Consider the following 19,671-nt stretch of genomic DNA (forward strand, 5'->3'; position numbering starts at 1 on the left):
TGACACGTAATACATCCAGGAACCAATGCATGAGTGCAATGCAATGCATATGACCGCTGCGGCGTGCAGCCCGAGCCATCCATATTTAACGTCGACGGCGCTCACTGGGGGTGTGTACAGACTCCGGAGGGGCTCCTACAGCCCAAGCGCAATAATCAAGCCATCTCGTGGCATCGACCAGGCCCTCGGCCTCAATATCAATACAGTACCGCTGCGGCACGCAGCCCGAGCCAACCATACATCCAGAAATCACTATAGCACTGCTGCGGCGCGCAGCAGGATCCATGCTCAGTCCAAAAATGCTCATATGCCACTTGGGCAATATTAAAATAATAGTTCTCAGCTCAAAACGTCAATAAAATGTTGTTTAAGTTTTCAAATCTTAGAAAAATGGCTGAGTTTGCAAAATAGTATTAAAACCCTGGACCGAGATCAATTAATATGCAAGTAATGCGAAAACAGTGATATCAATCTCTGAAGGATTCACATAGTTAGCACGAAGCCCAAACATGGCAATCAACCCAGATTATGATGACAACAAGTAGTTTCAGTCAAATACACGATAAAAATCAACAACCGGGACGGACCAAGTAACAATCCCCAACGGTGCTCTACCCCACGCTCATATCCGGCGTGCAAGTCACCTTAATATAGCACTATGATGTGCAAATCCGGGGTTTCAAACCCTCAGGCTATCATTTACAAGTACTACTCACCTCGAACCGGTGGAATCTCTAGCTCGCGACGCCTTTGCCCCTCGAATAGGCCTCCACGCGCGTCGAATCTAACCAAAATCAGAGCGAATACATCACAATATGCCAAGGGAACGATGCCCAATCGAAAACAATTGAAATATAGCAAAAATCTTGAAACTAGCAAAACCCGAGCCCCGGGCCCACTTCTCGAAAAATTACAAAACTCACATTATCGGATTCTTCGTCTTGCCACGAGTTCATCATACCAAGAACTCCCAAATCCGAGCTCAAATGACCTATCAAATCCCAATTTGAAATATCAAAAACTCAAGCCCTAGTTCATAATTTTTAGGCTTAATTTCCATGAATTTGTAGACCAATTTCACAATATAATCGTGTTTTAAGTTCAAAAATCTTACCTCCAATCGATTCCCCTTGAAACCCTCTTTAATTTCCTTCAAAAACCTTCAAAAACGAGAAGCCATGGGTGAAAATAGACCCACCTTCGCGAACAAGCTGGTTTAAAAACATGCTGCCCAGCTCTATATTCCCCTTTCAGTGCGATCGCGGATGAATTCACGCGATCGCGATGCACAAAATGACGACTCCCTCAATTACCTTATGCGATCGCAACAATATCCACGCGATCGCGAAGCCTTAGCTCCCAGGCCTATGCGATCGCAGCTTGAACTAACGCGATCGCGAAAGCACCTCACACTGACCTATGCGATCGCAACCCACTCTACGCGATCGCGTAGAGCAACTCTGCCTTAGCCCTCAATTAAGTCTACTCGATCGCAAATCATTATACGCGATCGCATAGAACAAATGGTCTGCAACAGACCTGAAGCAAAACCTGCAACATTTCCATATGCAATTTCATCCGTTTAACCATCCAAAACTCACCTGAGGCCCCCGGGACCTCAACCAAAAATACAAACGTATCCTAACACATCGTCCAAACTTGCTCCAATTATCAAAACACCTCAAACAACATCAAATTACCCAAAACTCATCGAATTCAAGCCCAAGTTTTTCTCAAAACTTTCGAAATGCACTTTCGATCAAAAACCCGACCAAACGACGTCCGAATGACCTGATATTTTGCGCACACATCACAAATCACATAACGAAGCTACAGCAACTCTCGGAATTCCATTCCGACCCTCGGATCAAAATCTCACCCATCAACCGAAATTCGCCAAACTACTAACTTCGCCAATTTAAGCCTAATTCTACACCGGACCTCCAAAATCAATTTCGATCGCACTCCTATGTCACAAATCATCCCCCGAAGCTAACCGAATCACCGGAAATCATATTCGAGCCCTATAACTCATAAGTCAACGTCCGGTTGACTTTTCCAACTTAAGCCTTCCTTAAAGAGACTAAGTGTCTCATTTCTTATCAAAAACCAATCCAAATCAACTCTCACACACCACCTACCGATAACGAAACATGAAGAAGCAATAAACGGGGAAAATGGAGCAGTAACAGATGAGACGACGGGTCCGGTCGTCACAAATTCAAAGATTAAAATTAAACAATGCAAAATAAATCATTTTTGTGATTTTTCTATTTTTTGTAAAACCCTAATTACTAATTAATCTAAAATATGTAAAATTAAGTCCTAAATGCAAATGCAATATATATTTTCTATTTTTCATTGATTAAAATGCACAGACCAATGCAAACAATTAACAGAAAATGCCACGAAAATTCACGGAATTGCAAAAACTAGAAGAAACTATTTATTTTGAATTTATGGGAATAATTCATATAGGGCAAAAATCACGTGCTCACATCCTCATTTAGAAAAACTTGCACTAGCATTAATAATGGCATCTAGGAAATTAAGACCTTATTTTCAATGTCATCCTATCTCTGTATTAACTGCTTACCCCTTGTGTAGTATATTTGCATAAACAAGAGTTATCAGGAAGATTAGCCGAATGGGCTATAGAGCTAAGTGAATATGACATCACATATCAACCTAGAACCGCAATAAAGTCAAAGGATTTAGCAGATTTTGTGGCAGATTTTAGCCCAGGGATACAAGCAGAGGCAGAAAAAGAACTGCAGGTATTTAACGGCTATAATCCAGGTACTTGGACTTTATTTACCGATGGCTCATCAAATGTAAAGGGAGCAGGTTTAGGCATTGTCTTGATACCACCTGCGGGAGAAACTATACGACAAGCCTTAAAATGTCATCCTATTACTAATAATGAAGCAGAATATGAAGTTATGATTGCAGGTTTAGAATTGGCACGAGAGCTCGGAATAAAGCAGGTCGTAATTAAAAACGCTCGTAGTTACCAAATGCAGGGGACTTATATAGCTAGAGAGGCGAGGATGCAGCAATACCTGGAAAAGGTACGGGACTTAGCTAGACAATTCCAAACTTGGAAAGTTACGTAGATACCAAGAGAAGAGAATGCCGAGGCGGACGCTTTGGCTAATCCTGCATCCGCTGCAGAAGTAACAAATGAAGAAATGCTTCTGTAATACATTTGTTTCATTCAGTGCTTGATCAAGATAAAAATGAGGTAAATTACAATAATCTAACTTGGGATTGGAGAAACGAGATTGTTAATCTTTTGCAGTACGGAATACTACCCGAAGATAAGAAAAAGGCTCAGGCACTTCGTCAAAAGGCTGCTCGTTATTGTTTAGATCGGGGCAATTTATATCGAAAAATGTTTGGTGGCCCTCTAGCAAGATGTCTCGGACCTTCTCAAATGGAATAAGTGATGAAAGAAATACTTGAGGGACATTGCGGAAATCACGCTGGAGGAAGATCTTTGGTGAAAACTATAATCAAAGCAGGCTATTATTGGCCAAAAATAGAAGAAGAGGTGGAAAATTTTGTGGCTAAATGTGACAACTGCCAAAGATATGGTAACAACATGCATGGACCTACTGAGCTATTACATTCGGTTGTTGCATCATGGCCTTTTATGAAGTGGGGGATGGATATCTTAGGTCCACTACCACAAGCCAAAGGCAAGGTACGATTTCTATTAGTACTCACTGACTATTTTACTAAGTGGGTAGAAGCAGGTAGGGGTGTCAGTGGTTCGGTTCGGCCGGTTATTTTATAAAATTTGTACCACACCAATTTTTCGGTTATTCTATTATGTATAACCAAAATTAGACTTTTCGAAACCGTTCCAATCATGTCGGTTTCTCTTCGGTATCGGTACGGTTCTATTAATTTTCTGTAATTTTTTTGAATGTCATGTAAAAGTCACTAGTAGAAGTAGAATGCAATAACATACATACTTTTATAGGACTTAACAAAGCTCTTTAGACATTTTTACAGTTTAAAAGGTGATGAATTAAGAAAACATGAAAGATGGTTAGTGTATAGATCCATCAACTATTCTATAACTACGTAAAAGAAACTAAGCAAATACAATAAAAATATCAATTACACGAGTAGAAAGATATTAACCAAGCTAGCACTCAGAGAATAAAGTCTATAGAAGATTAAATATTCAAAAAGAAAAATCCAAATCATACGAAAGGAAACATATTCAATACATTGTAGTTTGCTACTCATAATCGCTACAATACCTTGTGTCTTGCTAGTGAATATGCTGGAAATAATTTAATTTTAATAGGAGTAGCATAATAGGTTTGGGAATTAGGATTTTGACCTTATTTACTTGTTGGCTTATAATTATTTCATAATTTCAAGGCCCAAGAAAAAATCTAGTGCTTTATTATTTTTAAACTTAATATATAAATATATTTTTCACATTTTAAATTTATTCGGTACGGTTCGGTATTTTTCGTTTTATTTTCATAAAATATAGAACCTACCCTAATTATCCGTACGGTTATAGATTTAGATAAAAACCTACGGTTTTATTAAAAAGAAACCTAAAATTCGGTTCGGTTCGGTTCGGTACGGTACGGTTCGGTCAGTTTATTCGGTTTTTAGATATCCATTGACACCCCTAGAAGCAGGGGCATTCAAACAGGTACGAGAAAAAGAGGCCAGAGACTTCATTTGGCGTAACATCATATGCCAGTTTGGGGTTCCAAAAGAGATCGTGTGTGATAATGGCTCGCAATTCATAGGTGCACAAATCACAGAATTTTTCCAAAGTTGAAAAATTAAAAGGATTACCTCAACACCTTATCATCCAGTGGCCAATGGACAAGATGAATCAATAAATAAAGTTATTATCAACAACTTGAAGAAAAGACTAGAAGAGTCAAAAGGCAAGTGGCCAGAGGTGCTACCTGGAGTCCTGTGGGCTTACCGAACAATAGCAAAAACAAGTACAGGAGAGACACCATTCTTACTTGTTTACGGTGCTGAAGCCTTAATTCCAGATGAAATAGGAGAGCCAAGTACGAGATATACTAAAGCTACTGAAGAGTTAAATGAAGAAAAGATGCGTGTAAATCTGGATTTGCTTAAAGAAAGGAGAGAAACTGCCCTAATAAGAATGGCTACACAAACACAAGTTATTGAACGATATTACAATCGGAAAGCTCATCTCAGATACTTCAAGATTGGGGACTATGTACTCAAGAAAGTTTTCCAATCCACAAGAGCAGCCAATGCAGGAAAGTTGAGTCCAAATTGGGAAGGACCTTACAAGATTCGTGGGATCGCAGGTGCATATGAGCTTGAAACCATGGATGGCAAGACTCTACCCTCGAGTTGGAATGCTGTTCATCTAAATAAGTACTATTTATAAGGGAAGTAAATACCAACGGTCAGGTATCCCCACTTACGATTATTGTTTTTGAATTATTAAAGTTATACTAATAATTTTAGATGATAGGCAAAAACTTAGCCCACACCAAATGATAAAATTACACCTGAAAGACACGCGGAAGAAACATAATTCCCGGTATAGGGTTACAACTATTCTGATGGAAATGTAATGGGTTAAGCAGTTGTAACGGCCCGACCGATCGTTTTGAGCCCTAGTGCACCGTTCAGCAGTTCGAGGCCATGAGCAGCTTCAATTCAGGCATTATGACTTGTACGCGTGGTCGGAATTAAATTTTGGGAAGTTCGGAGTTGACTTGGAGAGGAAATTCTCATTTCGGAAGCTTTAAGTTGAAAGAATTAACTAGAATTGGATTTTTGAGTAAACGACATCGGAATCGGGATTCGAAGGTTCTAGCTGGTTCGTATGATGCTTTCGGACTTGGGCGTATGCCCGGATCGGGTTTTGGGTGACGCGGGAGCATTTTGGCGCCTATTGTGGAAGTTAGCATTTTTGGAAGAAATTTCATAAGTTTGGGTTGAAGTGCACTTCAGTGTTATCGATGTCCGTTTGGGATTCTGACTCTGGGAGTAGCTCCGTATGGTGAATCTGGAGTTGGGAGCGCGATCGGAAGTGAATTCGGATGTTCGTGGAGCATTTTGGAGCCATTTGGCTAAAGATAGAAATTTGAATGTTTTTAAGAAGTTTGACAGGAGGTGGACTTTTTGATATCGGGGTCGGAATCCAATTCGAAAAGTTGGAGTAGGTCTATAATGTCGAATATGACTTGTGTGCAAAATTTGAAGTCAATCGGACGTGATTCGATAGGTTTAAACATCGAAAGTAGAAGTTTGAAATTCTAAAGTTGATAAAGTTTGGATTGGAGATCGATTCGTGGTTTAAGCGTTGTTTGATATGATCTGAGGATTCGAGCAAGTCCGTAACGTTTTTTGGGACTGGTTGGTATGATTAGTTGGGGTCCCGGGGGCCTTGGGTGGACTCCAGTTGGTTAAGGGATCGAATTGGAGCTTGAAGGATGAGCTGAAGGGGTTTGGTTGCTGGTATAACCGCTTCTGCGGAGGGTTCACCGCAGAAGCGAGGAATTGAACCGTAGAAGCGGTTAGATGTGAAGGGAGCAGAGGCCACAGGTGCAAAGGAATTATCGCACCTACGTGATCGCAGATGCGGTCCGTACGGCGCAGAAGCGAAAAGGGGCCGGCCAGGTTGGGACCGCAGATGCGGTCGTTTTGTCACAGATGCGTGACCGCACCTGCGGAAGAGGAAGCGTAGATGCGCAAGCTGTAACGACCTGCCTGGTTGCTTTGCCTTTTTGAACCCCGTCTCCTTAAATAAAACTTCCCGTGCTTGCTTTAGCTAATTTACGACTTGCAGGGACGGTTGGTTCGGGATTTGGAAGAGTGTTGGGTGAAGTATGCTCATTTGATTCCTTAGGATTTCTTAAAAGGCTAAGTTTGACTTTGGTCAACATTTTTAGCAAACGGACCCGGATCCGTGATTTGACAGTCTCGGAGGGTCCGTAGGAAAATATAGGATCTGGACGTGTGCCCGGAATCGAATTCCGAGGTCCCTAGCCCGAGTAATGAATTTTTATCAAAAATTGTTAATCTAAAGTTTTAAGGATTTAAAGAAACTAATTAACGATTGATTTCCTAGGTAGGGGCTCGTATTTTGGTTCCGAGGCCCGGTACAGGTCCGAAATATCATTTAAGACTTGCCTGTAAAATTTGGTGTCAATCCGAGTAGTTTTAGGGCGTTTCGATGACCCGTTGGAAGAAAATTAAGAACTTGAAGTTCATAAGTTCGATTCATTTGGTTTTAGGGGGTGAATTCTAGATTTAGCTTTGTTTCGGGTTTTCCGAAGGTTCGAGTAGGTCCGCCTCGTGATTTCAGACTTGTTGGTATGTTCGGGCGGGGCCCGGGAGCCCCGAGCGTCAATCGGACGAGGCTCGAGTGAAGTGGAAATTTTGAGAGAGGGCTGAAGAACTGCTGCTTCTGTCATAACCGCATCTGCGGTTCTTGGACCGCAGATGCGGCCCTACCATCGCAGAAGCGGCCCAGGGCGACCGACAATTTTTGTAGATGCGGCCCCCAAGCCGCAGAAGCGGCGCCGCAGATGCGGCCCAGAGACCGCAGATGCGGTCCCAACCTTCCCTCCCCTTTTCACAGATGCGGTCGCATTCTCGCAGATGCGGGACCGCAGATGCGAAAATCACTGAACCAGTGAGGTTCATTAAAGACGGGCTCTAAGTCATTTTTATGACATTTTCACTCTTCCTTTGGGCGATTTGGGAGCTTTTGAGAGGAGGACTTCACTTAGCATCAAGAGGTAAGTTTATTCCACCCATTCTTAGTTTAATACTTGTATTTTAGGTAGATTAAACACTAGTAATCTTAGGAAAAATCAAAGGGTTAGAGTCAAACCTAGGGTTTTAATAAAACTTAGATTAAACCACGAAATTTGTTATGGAATTGATTAGAAATCATATATTCGTGATCCTTAGGTTGTAGAGAACAACTTCCTTCGAAAAATTTCGGAATCCGGGCACGTGGGCCCGGGGTCGGATTTTAGGAAACTCATGTTAATGGTTGGAAAATTGCTTAAATAGCTAGAATTCGATCTTATGAGTCTATATTAACTAGTTCCCACTTTGTTTAACTAGTTTGGGATCGTTCGGCTCCGAATTAAGGGCTTGGGCTTGTTCTTGGCATTGAAGGTGCACTTTGGAGCGAGGTGAGTCTCCTTTCTAACCTTGTAAGAGGGAATTGTCCCCATAGGTATAATAAATTGAATAATTTGTTGTTAAATGCGGGGGCTACATACGCACTAGGTGACGAGAGTCCGTACGTAGCTACTATTATGTTGATTGTCCGGGTAGTTTAAGGCCTGTATCATACTATATTGTAACCGTTTCCATATTTTATTGCTAATGTGATCACTTAGGATATGCTAGAGACTCGGAAAAGGGGTAAGCGATGGTATACCTTCCTTGGACACTTGTATGAATTACTTTGGGAATAAATGCGCATTCATGTGTTTCCTTGAATTAAATTGATATTTGTGGATCGGGCTGATCGCCTCGGTAGAAATAGATGCTTCTATGGTTCACGCCATTCGACCCTCTGGTAGTGAACAGTTATTTTCTGTTGGATTGGGCTGTCGACCTCGGCATAATGTGCGCATGACATATATATGTGTGACATTGTAACCATGGCTCGTTTTGTTTACTATTGAAATGTGTACGGTTAACTACCAAATTGCTAGTGACATGACTTATTATCCCTTGTTGCATACTATTGATTAAATTGTGGTTATCATGCCTAGCAGAACATCTTCTTTATACTATTTGACCCTAGTAAGTGTCAAGTCGACCTCTCCTCTCTACTTCTTCGAGATTAGACGGGATACTTACTGGGTACATATTGTTTATGTACTCATACTACGCTTTTGTACTTAATTGTATAGGGTCTGAGGCAGGTACATCTGACTATCAGTTCGGTGCGCGCCCCTGATTCACAGTCCGAGACTTCCACAGTGAGCTGCTCCTTTCCTGTGGCGTTCAGCAGCTTGATGGAGTCTTTTTCCAACTTTTGCTTTCTATTCTATTTCGGAAAGTAGGATAGTGTTTATTTTGTACATTCTACTAGTTGCCCATTTCTTGTGACACCAGGTCTTGGCACACACGTTAGTAGACGGTATCATCCTTTTTTTTGTGGGATTGTATAATTTTATGACTTTCATAACCATTTTGATACATTATGGATCGCTTCTAGTCTTAACTTTAATTTGAGAATCTGTTATATTTATTTTGAGTAAGAGTAAAATGAGAACTTAATTGTATTTTTCCGCGTTGGCTGGCCTGACAATGGTGTCGGGCGCCATCATGACCTATTGTAGAAAAAATGGGTCGTGACAACATGGTATCAGAGCACTAGGTTCACGTAGGTCTCACAAGTCACGGGCAAACCTAATAGAGTCTTATGGATCGGTACAGAGACGTCTGTATTTATCTTTGATAGGCTATAGGGTTTTAGGAAAACTATTCTTTATTCATCCCACCTCGCGCAATGGTTAGTTTACTAAGTTTCCTTCTCTACTCTCTCACAGATGGTGAGGACACGCACGGCTAATGTTCCAGACCCGGGCGGAGCTGCTCCCCTCGTTTCCCGAGGCCGAGGTAGAGGCCGGGGTAGGGCACCGGCCCGTAGCAGGGGACGAGGGCGTCCCAGAGTTATTCCAGTTGCACCACCAGCAGACCCCGCAGGAGATCCTATTATTGAGGAGCAGGGCGAGGTGCCCGCAGCTGAGCCCACCCCGGCGGACTTTATGACGGCACCGGGATTCCAGGAGGTCATGGGTCGTATGCTGCGGTTCATGGATTCTATGACTCAGGTTGGTTTTATCCCAGCAGATCCAGCTACATCACAGGCAGGAGGGGGGGACCAAACCCCTACCGCTCAGACCCCTGGACATGCAGTTGTAGTGTATTAGACTCCAGGCGCACTACCTGCAGATGGGGTTCAGTCGGTTGCTGCAGTGGCACCCCAGCCCAGGCTAGCTGCGGACGGCGATCCGCAAAGTTATTGGATAGATGGACTAGGCTTCACCCTCCAGTCATCGGGGGCGAGCGTCATGAGGTTGCCCAGGACTTCATTGACAGGTATAGGGACATGCTGCATAACATGAGGATATTGGAGTCACATGGAGTTGACTTCACTACTTTTTAGCTTGAGGGCAGGGCCCGCAGATGGTGGCAGTCTTATGTTCTGGGTAGGGCAGCAGGTTCTCCTCCTATCACTTGGAGTGAGTTCACGCAGTTGTTTCTGGACAGGTATATTCCACCCTGAGGGAAGATCTGCGGTATCAGTTTGAGCAGCTAGAGCAGGGCTAGATGTCCGTGATTGATTATAAGGCGAGGTTTTCTGAGCTATCTCGCCATGCATTGATGATACTACCTACTGACACAGAGAGGGTGCAGAGGTTTATTGCAGGGCTATATTCCGGCATTAGGGCCAACATGGCCCGAGAGGTGGAGATGGGGACTCCTTACCAGTTAGTAGTGGAGATTGCTCAGAGGATTGAGGGTTACCGCTAGAGGGGTAGGGAGCATATGCAGCAGGATAAGAGGGCTAGGTTCTCCGGAGAGTTCATAGGTGCCTCGGCTAGGGGCAGAGGACAGTTCGGGAGAGGGCAGCCCAGCAGGCCCCCACATTCAGCACCACCACCTGCTCGGGGTGCTCCAGTGCGCCCCTATTTCAGCGCCATGCCAGAGAGTTCCTATCGTCCACCAGCTATTCAGGGTTCCTCCGGTGGGTATTCAAGTCCGCAGGGTTCTTCTGATCCATACTTCAGTGCCATGCCGGAGAGTTCACACCGCCCACCGGCCATCCAGGCTTCTTCCAGTGGGTCTGCAAGCCATCAGGGTCAGCCATCAGGTCAGCAGGTCGCCGCACCGCGGGGTTGTTTCGAGTGCGGGGACCTTGGTCATATGAGGAAATACTGCCCCAGGCTTTGGGGCAAGGTAGTGCAGCAGGGCCAGCAGCCTACGATTTCAGCGCCAGCTGCCCCGCCACCTAGAGGTGAAGGGCAGGCTGGTAGGGGTCGTCCTAGAGGTGGAGGTCAGGCAGGGAGAGGTCAGCCAGCTATTGCTCAGTCAGGCGGAGGCCAGCCGGCCGGTGCTCCAGCCAGATTCTATGCTCTTCCACCCAGGCCAGATGCATTGGCCTCAGATGCCGTCATCACATGTATTATTTTCGTCTGTGGCAGAGATGCTTCGGTATAATTTGATCCAGAGTCCACCTATTCGTATGTATCATCACTGTTTGCTCAATTCCTGGTTATTCCTCCTACATCTTTGGGTACTCCTGTTCATGTGTCCACTCCTGTGGGCAATTCTGTGGTTGTAGACCGGGTCTACCGGTGCTGTGTGGTTACGTTCTGTGGTTTAGAGACTAGAGCAAATCTCCTGTTGCTTGATATGATCGATTTTGAGGTCATCCTGGGCATGGATTGGTTGTCTCCATATCACGCCGTCCTAGATTGGCATGCCAAGACTGTTTCACTAGTGATGCCAGGGTTGCCGAGGTTGGAGTGGAAGGGTTCCACAGTTGATACCCCTAGTAGGGTTATTTCTTTCTTGAAGGCTCGGCGTATGGTCGAGAAGGGGTGTTTGGCCTATCTAGCTTATGTTCGAGACACCACCGCAGAGTCTCTGACGATTGATTCAGTCCCCGTAGTCCGAGAGTTCGCCGATGTGTTTCTTTCTGATCTTCCTAGCATGCCACCGGATCGTGATATTGATTTCTGTATCAATTTGGTTCTAGGCACCCAGCCTATATCTATTCCACCGTACCGCATGGGTCCTAAGGAGCTGAAGGAGCTGAAGGAGAAGCTTGAGGAGTTGTTAGCAAAGGGGTTTGTTAGACCCAGTGTATCGCCTTGGGGTGCACCGGTGCTATTTGTGAAGAAGAAGGATGGGACTATGCGGATGTGCATTGACTACCGCCAGTTGAACAAAGTCACCATCAAGAACAAGTATCCGCTGCCTCGTATGATGATTTGTTCGACCAGTTGCAGGGTGCGAGGGTGTTCTCTAAGATAGACTTGAGGTCAGGGTACCATCAGCTGAGGATTCGGGACTCGGATGTTCCGAAGACTGCATTCAGGACTAGATATGGCCATTATGAGTTCCTGGTGATGTCCTTTGGCTTGTCTAATGCCCCAGCAGTATTTATGGATTTGATGAACAGGGTGTTCAGACCTTATATTGATTCCTTCATCATCGTCTTCATTGATGACATCTTGATATACTCACATAGCCTGGGGGAGCACGAGCAGCATCTGAGAGTAGTGCTTCAGACCTTGCGAGAGCAGAAGCTATATGCTAAGTTCTCCAAGTGTCAGTTTTGGCTAGAGTCTGTGGCATTCTTGGGACATATTGTGTCAGGAGAGGGTATTAAGGTAGACCCCAAGAAGATTGAGGCAGTTCAGAGTTGGCCACGCCCCACCTCAGTGACCGAGATCAGGAGTTTCCTGGGGTTAGCAGGTTATTACAGGCTGTTCGTGCAGGGATTTTCATCTATTGCATTGCCTCTGACTAGATTGACCCAGAAGGGTGCTCCTTTCCATTGGACCGATGATTGCGAGGCGAGCTTCAATAGCCTTGACTACAGCACCAATTTTTGTGTTGCCTTCCGGTTCAGGGATGCATACAGTGTATTGCGATGCTTCGCGCGTTGGCTTGGTTTGTGTATTGATGCAGGAGGGGCGAGTTATTGCATATGCCTCCCGTCAGCTGAAGATTCATGAGAAAAGTTATCCTGTGCACGATCTGGAGTTGGCGGTGATTGTTCATGCTCTTAAGATATAGAGGCACTACCTGTACGGGGCTTCATGGGAGGTTTATACCGATCATCGCAGCTTGCAGCATCTGTTCAAACAGAGGGATCTTAGTTTGAGACAGCGCAGGTGGCTTGAGTTACTGAAGGATTATGACATCACCATTCTTTATCATCCGGGCAAGGCAAATGTGGTCGCGGATGCCTTAAGCAGAAAGGCTGAGAGTATGGGCAGTTTGGCATTCATTCCAGCAGGGGAGAGGCCACTAGCTTTGGACATTCAGTCCTTGGCTAACAGACTAGTGAGGCTAGACATTTCGGAGCCCAGCCGGGTTCTTGCGTGTATGGTTGCTCGGTCTTCATTACTGGGAGAGATAAAGGCCCGACAGTTCGATGATCAACATTTGGCAGTTCTCAGAGAGACGGTGCTTCAGGGAGGTGCCAGGGAAGTTTCTATTGGCGAGGATGGTGTTTTGCAGCTCCAGGGTCGTCTATGTGTTCCTAATGTTGATGGTCTGAGGGAGAGGATACTAGAGGAGGCACACAGTTTGCGGTATTCCATCCACCCGGGGGCTACGAAGATGTATCGCGACTTGAGGCAGCATTACTGGTGGCGGAGGATGAAGAAAGACATAGTGGAGTATGTGGCTAGGTGTTTGAATTGCCAGCAGGTCAAGTATGAACATCAGAGACCGGGTGGCCTACTCCAGCAGATGCCAATACCAGAGTGAAAGTGGGAGTGCATTACCATGGACTTCGTAGTTGGGTTGTCGCGGACCTTGCGGAAGTTTGATTCAGTATGGGTCATCGTTGATAGGTTGACCAAGTCGGCCCACTTCATTCCAGTGGCTACTACTTATACAGCAGAGAGGAATGCTCAGATATATATTTGGGAGATAGTCCGATTGCACGGTGTGCCAGTTTCTATCATATCCGATAGAGGCCCTCAGTTCACCTCTTATTTCTGGAGAGCCGTTCAGAGTGAGTTGGGGACCCGGGTAGAGCTTAGCACAGCATTCCATCCTCAGACCGACGGGCAGTCGGAGCGGACAGTAAATATTTTAGAGGATATGCTTAGAGCATGTGTGATTGACTTTGGAGGGCAGTGGGACCAGTTCTTGCCCTTTGCGGAGTTTGCATATAACAACAGCTATCAGTCCAGCATTGAGATGGCTCCATACGAGGCTCTATATGGTCGCCGTTGTCGTTCTCCTATCCGATGGTTCGAGCCCAGTGAGGCCAAGTTGTATGGTACAGACTTGGTACAGGATGCCTTGGATAAGGCAAAGTTGATTCAGGAGAGGCTTCGCACAGCTCAGTCCAGACAGAAGAGTTACGCGGATCAGAAGGCGCGTGATGTATCATTTATGGTTGGCGAGAAGGTTCTCTTGAAAGTCTCGCCCATGAAGGGCATTATGAGGTTCGGGAAGAAGGGCAAGTTGAGTCCAAGGTTTATTGGCCCCTTTGAGGTGTTGACGAGAGTTGGGGAGGTTGCCTATGAGCTTGCATTACCCCCCAGCTTGTCGGGAGTTCATCCGGTTTTTTCATGTGCCGATGCTTCGGAAGTATCATGCCGACTTTTCCCATGTGTTAGACTTCAGTACTATTCAGCTGGATGAGAGCTTGGGTTACAAGGAGCAGCCAGTTGCCATTATTGATAGGCAGGATCGCCAGTTGAGATCCAAGAGGATTTCTGCAGTAAAGGTCCAGTAGAGGGGCCAACCAGTCGAGGAGGCGACCTGGGAGTCCAAGGAGGACATACGGAGCAGATATCCCCATTTATTCAGCAGCCAGGGTACTTTTCTATGTCCGTTCGAGGACGAACGTTTGTTTAAGAGGTGGAGAGTGTAACGACCCGCCTGGTTGCTTTGCCTTTTTGAACCCCGTCCCCTTAAATAAAACTTTCCGTGCTTGCTTTAGCTAATTTACGACTTGCGCGGACGGTTGGTTCGGGATTTGGAAGAGTTTTGGGTGAAGTATGTTCATTTGATTCCTTAGGATTTCTTAAAAGGCTAAGTTTGACTTTGGTCAACATTTTTAGCAAACGGACCCGGAGGGTCCGTAGGAAAATATGGGATCTGGACGTGTGCCCGGAATCGAATTCCGAGGTCCCTACCCCGAGTAATGAATTTTCAAAAATTGTTAATCTAAAGTTTTAAGGATTTAAAGAAACTAATTAACGATTGATTTCCTAGGTACGGGTTCGTATTTTGGTTCCGAGGCCCGGTACAGGTCCGAAATATCATTTAAGACTTGCCTGTAAAATTTGGTGTCAATCCGAGTAGTTTTAGGGCGTTTCGACCCGTTGGAAGAAAATTAAGAACTTGAAGTTCATAAGTTTGATTCATTTGATTTTAAGGGTTAAATTCTAGATTTAGCTTTGTTTCGGGTGTTCCGAAGGTGCGAGTAGGTCCGCCTCGTGATTTCAGACTTGTTGGTATGTTCGAGCGGGGCCCGGGAGCCCCGAGCGTCAATCGGATGAGGCTCGAGTGAAGTGGAAATTTTGAGAGAGGGCTGAAGAACTACTGCTTCTGTCATAACCGCATCTGCGGTTCTTGGACCGCAAATGCGGGACCGCAGATACGGCCCTACCATCGCAGAAGCGGCCCAGGGCGATTAGGCAATTTTCGCAGATGCGGCCCCCAAGCCGCAGATGCGGCCCCCAAGCCGCAGAAGCGGCGCCGCAGATGAGGTCCCAGCCTTCCCTCCCCTTTTTGCAGATGCGGTCGCATTCTCGCAGATGCGGAAATCACTGAACCAGTGAGGTTCATTAAAGACGGGCTCTAAGTCATTTTTATGACATTTTCACACTTCCTTTGGGCGATTTGGGAGCTTTTGAGAGGAGGACTTCACTTAGCATCAAGAGGTAAGTTTATTCCACCCATTCTTAGTTTAATACTTGTATTTTAGGTAGATTAAACACTAGAACTTAGGAAAAATCAAAGGGTTAGAGCTAAACCTAGGGCTTTCATAAAACTTAGATTAAACCACGAAATTTGTTATGGAATTGATTAGAAATCATATATTCGTGATCCTTAGGTTGTAGAGAACAACTTTCTTCGAAAAATTTCGCAATCCGGGCACGTGGGCCCGGGGTCGGATTTTAGGAAACTCGTGTTAATGGTTGAAAAATTGCTTAAATAGCTAGAATTCGATCTTATGAGTCTATATTAACTACTTCCCACTTCGTTTAACTAGTTTGGGATCGTTCGGCTCCGAATTGAGGGCTTGGGCTTGTTCTTGGCATTGAAGGTGCACTTTGGAGCGAGGTGAGTCTCCTTTCTAACCTTGTAAGAGGGAAGTCCCCGTAGGTATAATAAATTGAGTAATTTGTTATTAGATGCGGGGGCTACGTACGCACTAGGTGACGAGAGTCCGTACGTATCTACTATTATGTTGATTGTCCGGGTAGTTTAGGGCCCGTATCATGCTATATTGTAACCGTTTCCATATTTTATTGCTAATGGATCACTTAGGATATGCTAGAGACTCGGAAAAGGGGTAAGCGATGGTATACCTTCCTTGGACACTTGTATGAATTACTTTGGTAATAAATGCGCGTTCATGTGTTTCCTTGAATTAAATTGATATTTGTGGATCGGGCCGATCGCCTCGGTAGAAATAGATGCATCTATGGTTCGCGCCATTCGACCCTCTGGCAGTGCACAGTTATTTTCTGTTGGATCGGGCCGTCGACCTCGGCATAATGTGCGCATGACATATATATGTGTGACATTGTAACCATGGCTCGTTTTGTTGAATATTGAAATGTGTACGGTTTACTACCAAATTGCTAGTGACATGACTTATTATCCCTTGTTGCATACTATTGATTAAATTGTGGTTATCATGCCTAGCAGAACATCTTCTTTGTACTATTTGACCCTAGTAAGTGTCAAGTCGACCTCTCGTCTCTACTTCTTCGAGATTAGACGGGATACTTACTGGGTACATATTGTTTATGTACTCATACTACGCTTATGTACTTAATTGTACAGGGTCTGAGGCAGGTACATCTGACTATCAGTTCGGTGCGCGCCCCTGATTCACAGTCCGAGACTTCCACGGTGAGCTGCTCCTTTCCTATGGCGTTCAGCAGCTTGATGGAGTCTTTTTCCTACTTTTGCTGTCTATTCTATTTCGGACAGTAGGATAGTGTTTATTTTGTACATTCTACTAGTTGCCCATTTCTTGTGACACCAGGTCTTGGCACACACGTTAGTAGACGGTATCATCCTTTTTTTGTGGGATTGTATAATTTTATGACTTTAATAACCATTTTGATACAATATGGATCGCTTCTGGTCTTAACTTTAATTGGAGAATCTGTTATATTTATTTTGAGTAAAAGTAAAATGAGAACTAAATTGTATTTTCCGCGTGGGCTGGCCTGACAATGGTGTCTGGTGCCATCATGACCTATTGTAGAAAAAATGGGTTGTACACAAGCGGAGCCTAGGAGGAGGATCGCAGATGCGGATGGAAGCTCACACCTGCGGAATCGCAGAAGCGGATGGAAGCTCACACCTGCGGAATCGCAGAAGCGGTCAAGTGACCGTAGGTGCGGAACTGCTGGAGACAGAATGGTTCTTTTAAAAATTGGGGGTTTGGTCATTTTCCCCCATTTTTCATTGGGTGTGGGCGATTTTGGAGAGCTTCAAATGGGATTTTTCATCATCAACGACAAGGTAAGCTAATCCCACCTATCTTGAGTTAAATATACCGATTATGTATGGATTTTAGCATGTAAATTGGTAGAAATTTAGGGGTTTGAGGAAAACCTAGAAAATTGATATTCTTGGAATTTGACCACGATTTTGGGTATGAAATTGAGAGTAAATTATATATTTGAGTTCATGGAGTCATGGGTAAGCTTAATCTACGAAAAATTTCGGAATCCGGGCACGTCGGCCCGAGGGTGATTTTGTCAACTTTTCGATCGGGGTTAGGAATTGTTATAAATTGGATTAAAATGAGTAGTTTATCGTATATTAATAAATTTGCATAATCATTGGCTAGTTTTGGAGTATTTAGCATTGATTAAAGTCTTCGGAAGGGCGTGGAATGCCGGTTATGGATCTCCGGAGCAAGGTGAGTCTCCTTTCTAACCTTGTAAGAGGGAATTGTCCCCATAGGTAAAATAATTGGTTATGTGCTCCTATTTGTGGGGGCTACGTACGCACGAGGTGACGAGAGTCCGTGCATAGCTACTAATATGTGTAAGTTCGGGTAGGCTAGGACCCAAAAGCATGCTATACTTGGAATAATTGCAATCTTATTGACAGTTGAATTTCTTAAATCCTATCGAATTGGTAAATAAATTTATAAGAGGATTAAACTTTATTCCTTAAATCATTAAAAGAGAATTGGCTTCTAATGGGATAACTGTTCCCCGTAAAATTCTTAATTTTCTGTTTGAGCATGTATTTTATGTGTACCTGCGTCGCATGTATGGTACGCGAGCACGGTGATTGTTTATTTAAATTTGACCGCGTCGCATGTATGATTCGCGAGCGGGGTAATAGATGCATCTATGGTTCGTTCCGCTCGACCCTCGACAGTGCACATTTTTACATTTATGTTGGATCGGGCCGTACGACCTCGGCATGAGTTGCACATGCTTGTATTGCTTGCCTTGAGATTTATTGATATGCTATCTGTCCTCCCCGATTTGAGAAAATTGTTAACTAATGGATTATGAATCCGGAGACTTTTAATAAAGAGGAACTTTTAGCTGTTTAGTAATTCACTTGAATCTACTATTGTTGTTAATAAATCCATGAGTCATCGCATTAATAATATTATTACTGGACGTCTGAGCTATTATCGTCGCCTTGTGGAAGGATGTGCTATCGTTTCAGCTCAGTAGCGGTACTTCCGAGAGATTTGAGGCTAGGCACAAGTTGCCATGATGCTATGAACGATTGTTCCGCAGTGTTGATATGATGGTAGGGTGTTTGCTTACATGTCGGGGCAGTGAATGACTTGAAGGGAGGTTTACTCAGTGCATGATCTAGAGATTCGGTATTTTATTCCCAGCAGGGGAAAGGCAATCGGATTGAGAATAGTCAGATATGGGCTGGTGGAGTAACGAGACTTCGTAATTGCGAGCGTGGTGGAGTTTTCTTCTATGATGAGGTATCGATTGTCCTAATTGAACGTACTAAGTTCGCCGGTGTAATGATCTTCTACAATTTGCCTTTGGGGCAAGCTATTGTGAAATAGTATTGAGCATGCGGCTGTCAGATATCGCAGGGTGCGGTAGTTCAGGATTGAATCAGTATTTCTATTGTCGACGGTTCGAGAAAGATGATCTTCGGAAAGGTTTAAAGTTAGCAGAAGTTGTGGGTTCAAGTGCCATGAAGATAGATTTTATTTAAGGCAACAACTGAGTAGCAAAGGATAAGGAAGGACATGTGGGGAGTGTCAGGCGGTGGTTAAAATTTCTAGAAGGCCAGGTATAAGAAGTAAAGGTCGAGTAGTCGACTAAAGAGGTGAGTTTCGCCAAAATGGGAGAGTTTGGAGTGATTTGGGAATTTTAGTGATCGGTGATTTGGGCCTACAGATTAATTTGGGGTATGGACTATTATGTGGCAGGAGACTTGATATAATAGAAAGGAGCTTCTTGGAATGAAGAAGGATACAGCCTAACTTTGAATTGGAAGGATGTTGTCGTGCACTTGATTGATGTCCACGAGGGGTGAATGGACTTGTGCAGCTAGGGAGTGAGCTGAGACTCAGGATGGGTCGTTAATATCATGGTGATTGCGCCCCGCGTAGCAGTGTTGGAAGACGTCGGCACGGAGATTCTACAGGCGGGATATCTCCAGTGAGCAGGTCGGCGGTCGCATGGTTGGCGAGGCTTCTGCAAAAGGTTCTATTGG

At 44.4% G+C, this 19,671-nt stretch overlaps 1 pseudogene; it reads left to right on the forward strand.

Annotated features, from left to right (window-relative positions):
* Window positions 11,938-17,383, forward strand: LOC109230315 (annotated as a pseudogene).

This window comes from Nicotiana attenuata, chromosome 7, assembly GCF_001879085.1.
Source record: "Nicotiana attenuata strain UT chromosome 7, NIATTr2, whole genome shotgun sequence".
Taxonomy (NCBI): domain Eukaryota; kingdom Viridiplantae; phylum Streptophyta; class Magnoliopsida; order Solanales; family Solanaceae; genus Nicotiana; species Nicotiana attenuata.